Genomic DNA, 8957 nt, shown 5'->3' on the forward strand with positions numbered 1-8957 from the left:
TTTTAAAAAAATTTTAAAATTAAAAAATTTTAAAAAAGCATTTTAAAAGTATTTTAAAAATAAAAAATAAAAATATTTATTATATTCTAGACTTTGGCAGTAGCCCGGCCAAAAAGTGGTGTCAAGGCTGCCCGCTTTTTAATCGGGCCTCGTTTTTTGTCCAAGCCCATATTTGGGCCTATATTTTTACCCAAACCCTCCCATATTTCGGGCGGGCCGTCGGGCCGGGCCGGGCCGCCCAGCCCATGAGCACCTCTATTAGCACCTTGATGCTATAGATGTGATTTTAGAAAAGGTTGGAAAGCTTATAAAGTGTGTGCAAAGTTAGCATTAATGTATGTTGTGAATTGTTGATGTTTAATTTAAAATGGTATAGTTGATTATGTTTGTTATTTTATAGAATGTTGAATAGGTAAATGATAGTAACTTGTAAATATGTTTGAATAGAATTTGAATTGGTATGGAAATGTTGAATAGAATTGAGCAATTGGGATGCAAATAGTTGTTTTGGTGTTGTGTTAAAAGTCCAGGTTTTGTAAGTTATTTTTGCAAAAACAGTCTGTGACATCGTGACGTTGTTTGTACATCGTCATGATGAGGGTTCAATGTTGCGACATCAAAAATTAGGTTGTCAGGACGAGCTGAAGCCCAGGCCACGACGTGACGAGAGTTATCGTCACCATGACGAGAAAGCCATTTGGTCAAGTCAATCCGTCACATTATGATGAGGAACTTTCTCACGTCGCAATATCGATCCTGAATTTTGAATCTTTTCAGTTTACTCTTATTTCAAATTTAATTTAGTTTTAGAGCTCTCGTAAGCTCGTATAAAGTACTATAATGATTGTTTAATTCATCAATTGCATGTATTGCTTGATTTAAATTGTTAAATTAGGTTATTTGTTTGTGATATGATCGTAATTGCTCCAACAATGAATGTGACATATCATATCTCGGATCTGGCGATTAAGTTGAGTATCGAAGTGTTACATTAGTTATTTATACTAAACTGTAGGGTTAACCAAAGTTTAACCAATAACAATGTCCCTACATAATTTCCAATGAGTAGAATGTTATCGACATATAGAAAGCGAAAGACCACATTTCTTTCATTAATATGTTTATAAACACAAGGTTTATCTATTGGATCTGATGCTCTGAGTGTAGTATATTCATTTGTAAACTTGTAATTTTTATGAAAAGATTGGTTACTAAAACAAATTTTCATTGATTACATTAATATACTTTGTATAATTGTCCTCATATAGGTTTTGCATACAAAGCAAAATGGAATCAAATGTTGCTTATTGGTTGTCTAATGTAATTGATACTAAGTCATATTACGTGGTCGGATCGTAAAATGAAAAGATAATTTATATTAGTAGACGAACCTAAACATGTCATTAGTCTAATCAGAAATAAGCAAAACGATTGTAAGACAAATATGTCGTTTATCAAGTCTAATTGGTGAGATATTTTATCTTGCACATCAGAGCAGATGACTCCTAGAAAATTGAAACATAGATGTGACTAACTAGACTAACAGTACATTGGACTGGACCCAATAAGAATAGATCATGAATACGTTCATAGTGTGGAATACCTAAATCCTGAGTGGATAACGGACTATGTATGCATGACTTGTACACTTTGATGTAAGTAAAAGCCCGAGTTTGAATAGATAAAGAATTGAAAGCTGGTGCATTGGGTGTAAGACTTTAGTAGTATGTATCGTCATTCACAATAGTGGAATTCATAGCTTGAGACATGGTAAATCATATCCTCTCATTGGCATTACATGGTTGATGAAAAGTAAACATGACTAAGGGTCGTTCTTCTTTGTGATGAATGTCTTAATTACTATTTGATAGTAATTGACTTTTCATGAAGGAAGATGTAATGATTACCATGAGATAAAATAGGATCATATTAGAAGAATAACTATTATCCCAAAGAGATTAAAGATATCCTATGAGGGTAACACACTTATGACAAGGTCATTGGATGAGCATTGATTAAGTTGCTTTCGCAATGGTATGTTGTTGGGGAGAGCTCAGCCATAATAATATAGTGGAATGACTTCGTGACTAAATAAGTACATAATTAATAGGCGAAAAACTAGAACTTAATTATAAATCATTTGAGCTTCAATTACATATGTCCAATCCATCCCTCTGCTAGCTCATTAAAACTAGAAATGAATTACAGGATGAATCAAATGAAAATAAAAAATGAAAATAAATGAATAGAAATGATAAAGTTAGAGAAATGTGTTATATTTAAAAATTAATGTGGTTTTCTCACTAAGTATGAAAATAACCTAAGAATTAATTTATGATTTTTGAATTATTAATTAATTAATTAATTAATTAATTAATTAATTAATTGAAGTTAAAAATAAATTTAAATTAATTGGTCATTGTGAATCTAATTGAATGTAGAAAATTTGAATATATTTCTCATAGATTCTTTTACTATAAAATTGCCATGATTTTAACGGAACTAGAATCGGGTTGAGAAAATTATTTAATTAAGAAATTAATTTATTTAAATTAATTGAGAAAATAATATTTAATTTGGGAAATAGAAAAAACATGCACTGTTTGGAATAAATTATAAAGTGCTGGGTTAAAGTCCAAGAAACACATATAATTGGACCAGTACAGGAGAGGCCCAAATCCTCTTATATGGAGTACATGAGATCACAAACTCTAGTATTCCTATCTAAGGTTGCCACCCCTCTCCCTAAATAATAGGGAGTTGGGGATTTTTTCTATCAAAATAATATTATTTATATTCTACCACTTCAACCATAATTCTACTAACTCTCTATATAAATAGATGACACTGGTAAGTTTTAATACATACCAATAGAAAGAGAAACACACAAGTTTCTCTGAAAGTTTCAATATTGCTATCCTGACAGAAAGTGGTGGAAATTTATTTTAAGAATAAACTCTATTTTTTGATAATTGCAATTCTACTGATTTCTATTTAAGAGAGACTTACTTTCTCATTAAAAGTAAAGAAAATATTTTTTTTTGTTTTTGTTTGATTCAATTTGTTCGATCCCACACTCGAAGTAGTTCGTGGTACGAGAATAGCAGAGAAGATTGTTTGGTCGAAAGTCAGGAGCTACAAGGATCTGCCTATCCGAAAACACAAGTACGAATTTGGTCTAGGGCTTATTGCTATAAATATCACAAATCGGGTCAGTTTTCAAAATTTCTATTTTTCACTATACAAGAAAATCGTTTTCGAATCAGATTTTGTAACACCCTGATCAACAAAGCCTTAGTGTCTGGATACTGATTATGGAAATATGACAGATAAGATGAGTTCTGATCGTGTATGGTATTAGAAGTTTACGTAGTATTAGAATTTCTTAAGCATGCCTACGATGCCTCAACATCGTAGAACATAAGGACTGGTGCATAGATAAAAAAAAATGTTTGACGAAGTAGTATTCGCCCAAAAACACTTTTGGCTTATAGAATAGACGAACTCTAATATGGACATAAGAGGATAAAGGTTCTCTATCAGGTTTCTAGGATAGAATGAGTAGGACTTGTGGTTAAGTGAAATGACTTCTAAGGTACAAGCTTACGATAGCGATACAGTGTACCTTGTAACTATGGCTCCGTGTTAGTTAAGTTATAAAGTAAATTGGTTAACTAGTAGCTAGACGTAAACTTGCATAGTTATAAAAGAAATATATATTCAATTAAGTTTCTCGGGAGTTGAAGACCTTGATAAGACAATTTAGTAATAAGGTTATAGGTTATATAAATAGATATGTTGGATAGGGTAAGGAAACCCTTCTTCACTCTTCTAACATTATTGTTTTAAGGGGCAGGAATGAGGATTTCTTCTTACTAGGATTGAGATCCCGGACTCCACTAATGATTTCTTCATGACAAGGTAAGGTTTATAGACCTTCTTGTTAAGAAAACATAGATTTGTAGGAGTACTTTGAGAAAATAGGACCCATACGGGTTTATAAGTTGAAGAAAGGTTATGGGTTAACAGATAAGTCTTAATGACATTCCTCTGTTCCATTAAGCAATGGTTGCTATGATACCAAGTCAACTAATGAAACTGGATTTCAAGTTGCTACTCATAACCACTAGATTAGTCTCTAGACTGACTCTTACATGTAAGTTTGTATTCTAGATACTACTGTGCCTAGTGACCCGAGCATGAAACTTGAACTAAAAAAACATGACTCTATGACTCTTATAAAAACAAAAGTATATGCATGTAAAAAAATTTTTAAAGCATGATTGTGTTTGTCATGAATAAGTCTGTTAAGTATGAATTTGTATGAAGTGTCTGTGTCTGTCTCTAGAGTCATCTAAAAGGGTCTGTCGGGATTAAAAACATGAATCTCTGAAAGGAAAAGTCCATAAAACTCTAAAAACCATATAGTGTAAGACCATGGCTGGGTCATGGCATCTTATGGAATATGTAAAAGACAGTTAGGTGAGTACTAACGATGAGGGACAAACCTCACGACGGTGAGTTTAGGCAAATCCCTATCGTCAAAAACATCAATTTCTGTATAAGTGAACCTTTGTGACTATATTTGTTAAAAGGAAGACTTTGTGGTTGTTTCTATTAAAGAAATGTATTTGTGGCAAATCTTTGATAAGGAATACCTTTGTGGTAATCTGTAAAGAGATACCTTTGTGGTGTAACCTAAAAAAGTGTCTTTGTGGTAGTTTTCGTAAGAATACCTTCATGGTTGTTTATGTTAAAAGGGAGCCTTTGTGGCAACCTTTGTCAAATGACACTTTCATAGCGAGACTCTAAAAGGAATGCCTTTGTGGCGTAATATAAAGAACGGTTCTCATGATGACCATCTGAAGACAACACCTATGGGTGTGCTCTGAATGAGTGACGAACACAGTAGTCTGGGAATTAGCAAGTGTGGATTGTCCTTAAAGGAAAAGTCAGTACGAAAGGTTATGGAGAAGTTTGAACAATCGGTAGGGACAAAGTTATGAACGAGAAACAAATGATGAAATCCTTTAATAAGGGCTAAGTAAAATAGGGTTTCCTCACTAAGTTCTTTCGAACTTACCCCTCCATGTTTTATATCTCAAGTAAAGGAAGCGTAGGGAGGAACAACGCCAGGGTTGCGCCGAAGGGGTGGCATAGGCGTGTCGAATAAATGTTTTTGTACAAGTCTCAAAAATTTGTTTATAAGCCTTAAGATGATTGAGTTGCGTTGGCCAAATAATCTAAGTAATATTACTTAGAGACTAAATAAGTGGGACAATATAAACAAATGTAATGAATAATTACTCTTGCAAGTTCTGCATACATTGTTCACTTAAATGCAACTCTGTTGGGCAGTATTACTAATAAGATGTATTCCTTTAAAATATTATGTCTTAAGCATGTATAAGTCTGTAATAATAATGTAACACCCAATATTCAGATCTGATGAATCAAGTCGGGTTGAGGGTGTTATAGATTTTTTCCAATATTATCAACGTTTTGCTTAAATCCAAAAGTTTTGATCTCTTGATCAAATTTTTAATTCCATGAGCAAGATGCTTTCTTAAGTCTGTAAATATATTTAAGTAGTTTGCAAACTTTATACTCGTTTCCTTTAGCTATATATCTAGTAGATTGTATCATATAGATGCTCCTTTCAATATTGCAGTTCAAAAACACAATTTTTACATCCATCTTCCAGATCTCGTAATTGAGAGCCACTGCAATGGATAACAATATGTAGATTGACTTGAGCATGGCAATCGAAGAGAAGGTTTCCACATAATCAATACCTTTTTTTTAGTATACCCCTTTGCTACAAGTTTGACCTTATAAGTTTAAACTTTTCTATCCACATTTCTTTTCTTCTTGCAAATCCACTTACACCTTATGGATTTTATCCCTTCTTGTAAGTCTAAAAATTCCCACAACGAATTGAATTTCATAAAATCCATTTTAGCTTTAATAACTATTTCCTAGAGCTTAGAATCAACACTTTGCATCACTTTGTCAAATGTGAGTGAGTCATCATCTTTATGTTCCGTAGACTTAGTGTTAAAAAGACTTCTGCCGGGCTAGAAGAACTCAGGTTTACGAGAGACCCTCCCACTACAACGAAACTCCCTATGTTGCTGATCGTTTACAGTTCTACTATTAGGAGTTGAATTCAGAATTGTTATTGTAGGGTTTTGTGTATTTCCCAAAAGTTTATCGAGTACTTCTTTACTTCAAGGTTTAAATTCGTTCATGTAACTTTCTTCTAGGAAGGTAACATGAGTCGACACTATAATTGTTTACTTTTTCAAGTTATAAAACAAACCGCCCTTCGTTCCTTTAGGATATCCAAAAAATATGCACAATTATGTTAGTGAATCCAACTTCTTCTCACCTTTGTTCAATACGTGGGTTATCCGTCACAATTCATTGTGGCAAGTTAGAGTCTTTTCGACACTTAATGAGCTTGTTTTCTAGTTGTTTTAGATTATTTTGTTACGTTTTCCATTTTTAGTAGTTTATGTTTAATTTTAGTAAAATAAGCGTTTTTGCACATATTTTGGCTATGGAATGACCTAACGGACCAAGGGAAAAACTAATATGTTGATCTAGTGTGCAAGACACTGCTTTTAGGCTAAGAATGCGAATGACCACAACAGTGTCACGACACCAACATGTGGTGCCGCAACACTGCATTTCGAAGCCAAGGAAGTCACTCATGAAGTATAGTGTCACGACACTAGAGTGACAGAATGCAAAAATAAGTCAAGGGTGTTTTGGACTACACCACATCTTATTCAGCTTTAAGACTTTTAATTGACCTAGTTAGGGCAAAACATTTGGCTATAAATATTCATATTTAGCTTAAATTTAAGGGGGCTTGGCCGAGTGAGCCATTTTAGATTAGATTTTTAGGAGTTTATTTGCAGTTTTAGTTTTATTTCAATTTAGTAATTTATTTTCAAAAACCGAAATTTTCCTTTGTTCTAGCTTGGATTCGACTTGGATCCAAGTTTTCATTTATTGAGTTACTATTAATTTCTTTTTAGTTTTCAATTGTAATTGACATTATCTCGTCAACTGTCACAGAATTTTGGCTTTCGCACACAAATCGATATAAAAACAGATCAATTTCTTTTTTCTTTTTTTTTCTATTTAATTATTTGATTTGCATGTTTAATATGAAATTAGGGAAAATTGTATCTAGATCCATTTAATTTCCTTAGGGAAATTAACAGTCAGATGTGGGAATAATTAACAAAAGAATTAAGGTTTGTTTTTGAATTAGTTGGCTTAAATTATGTGTGATTAAACCCTTGGATTGACAACCTTAGGAAGTACTTTAGGATAAACAAGGTCAAAAGATAAGTTTATCGAGTAAATCATAATTTATCCTGATCAAGAAAGTAAGGTCGAAAGATAAGTGAGTATTGATTGATTAATTAATTAGTTAGAGGCTGAAAGATAATAATTGGTTAGTTAATAGCTAATTCTATAAAACCCAAATTTTGAAGTTAATTAAAAACATTGATGTGAGTTAATCTTTTGCTTGTTTAATTGAGTTAATTTTGATTGTTAAATTGTCTTCCTTAGTTTTAATTTAGTTTATGCTATTTTTGTTATTTAATTTAAATTTAGTTTTCGTACTATAATTTTAGGTTATTACTGTTTAACCTTGTTAGTGTAGAAAAGAGAATTTTAGCTTAATTCAACTTTCTTTGGGTACGATATTCGGAATACTTCCCGAAGTGTTTCATTGTAACACTTTACTATATTACAATTTGACCCGTATATTTACGGACACCACTGCTTAATATTATATTCTTTTGCTACAATATTTCCAATCCAAACGTTTGCACGTCTAGTGGCGATCAGTTTGTACGAGTTTTTTTTAGAATTTTGATTTTTTAAATTCTTCAAAGAAATTTTAGGATTTTTGTTTTTTTAGAATTTATGTATAGAATAATGGCTAAAATATGTATTAAGCTAATTCATTAATTTAAAAAACTACTTCCACAAATTATTTTCTTAAATCCATATATTTTAAAAAATAAGTATAAATACTCTCTAGGTTTTATCAATTTCAAAATTGAATAAATTGATATTTCTAAAAATAAAAGTAATTTAATCCATGACAATTTCAATAATAATATTAATTATTTCTATCAATACATGAGATGTGGTGAATTATAATCGATTAAATTTTAAAAATTAAAATTGAAAAATATAAAATAAATGAAAAATTCGTAAAAATTACATAAATTATAAAAGGTTTGATAAAAATTTCAAAATTTTAAAAGATACAAATTACAAATATACAAATAAATATTTACAATTAAACACACCAAATCCAACAGTTACCAAAAGTGATAACAAAATTGCTTGGCAAGGTGAAGAAATGGAATCTTCAAGTTGGAGAAAGAGAAATGGCAATTTGTTGACTGAGAGGACAACCAAGCCCTTCCCAGTTCCCACATGCCACACCCATATATTGTCTCCACATATACTTAAAAGACATGTTATTTTACCAATAGTTTATTCATTTTTTGTAATCTATTGGAGTGCTTTCTGACATGCGGGGGCCAAAACGTTTGAGGTGAAGCTAGGTTTGCTTTTCAAGTAACCAAAAGCGAAAAAAAATAAAAAAAAAATCATTTGGACTCTGGCATGAGGAAAAATTCCGTCAGCTAAAGCATATAATAATAGATTGTCTTTTCTTTTTAATTATTAAATTTCAAATCCTTCTAATTATATCTTAAATTATTAAGGTTATATCAATTAAATATTTTTATAAATTCAATTATTAAACAAGATATTAGATTTTATATGATATAATTTAAAATAAAAAATATAAATATTATAAAAAAATTATTTTGATATTTTCGCCTTTTTTTTCTTTTTACAATATTATATTTTTTAAAATTTTCATTTATAATAGTTATATAAATTTAGCTACCCTT

Source organism: Gossypium raimondii, chromosome 10, assembly GCF_025698545.1.
Source record: "Gossypium raimondii isolate GPD5lz chromosome 10, ASM2569854v1, whole genome shotgun sequence".
Lineage (NCBI taxonomy): Eukaryota > Viridiplantae > Streptophyta > Magnoliopsida > Malvales > Malvaceae > Gossypium > Gossypium raimondii.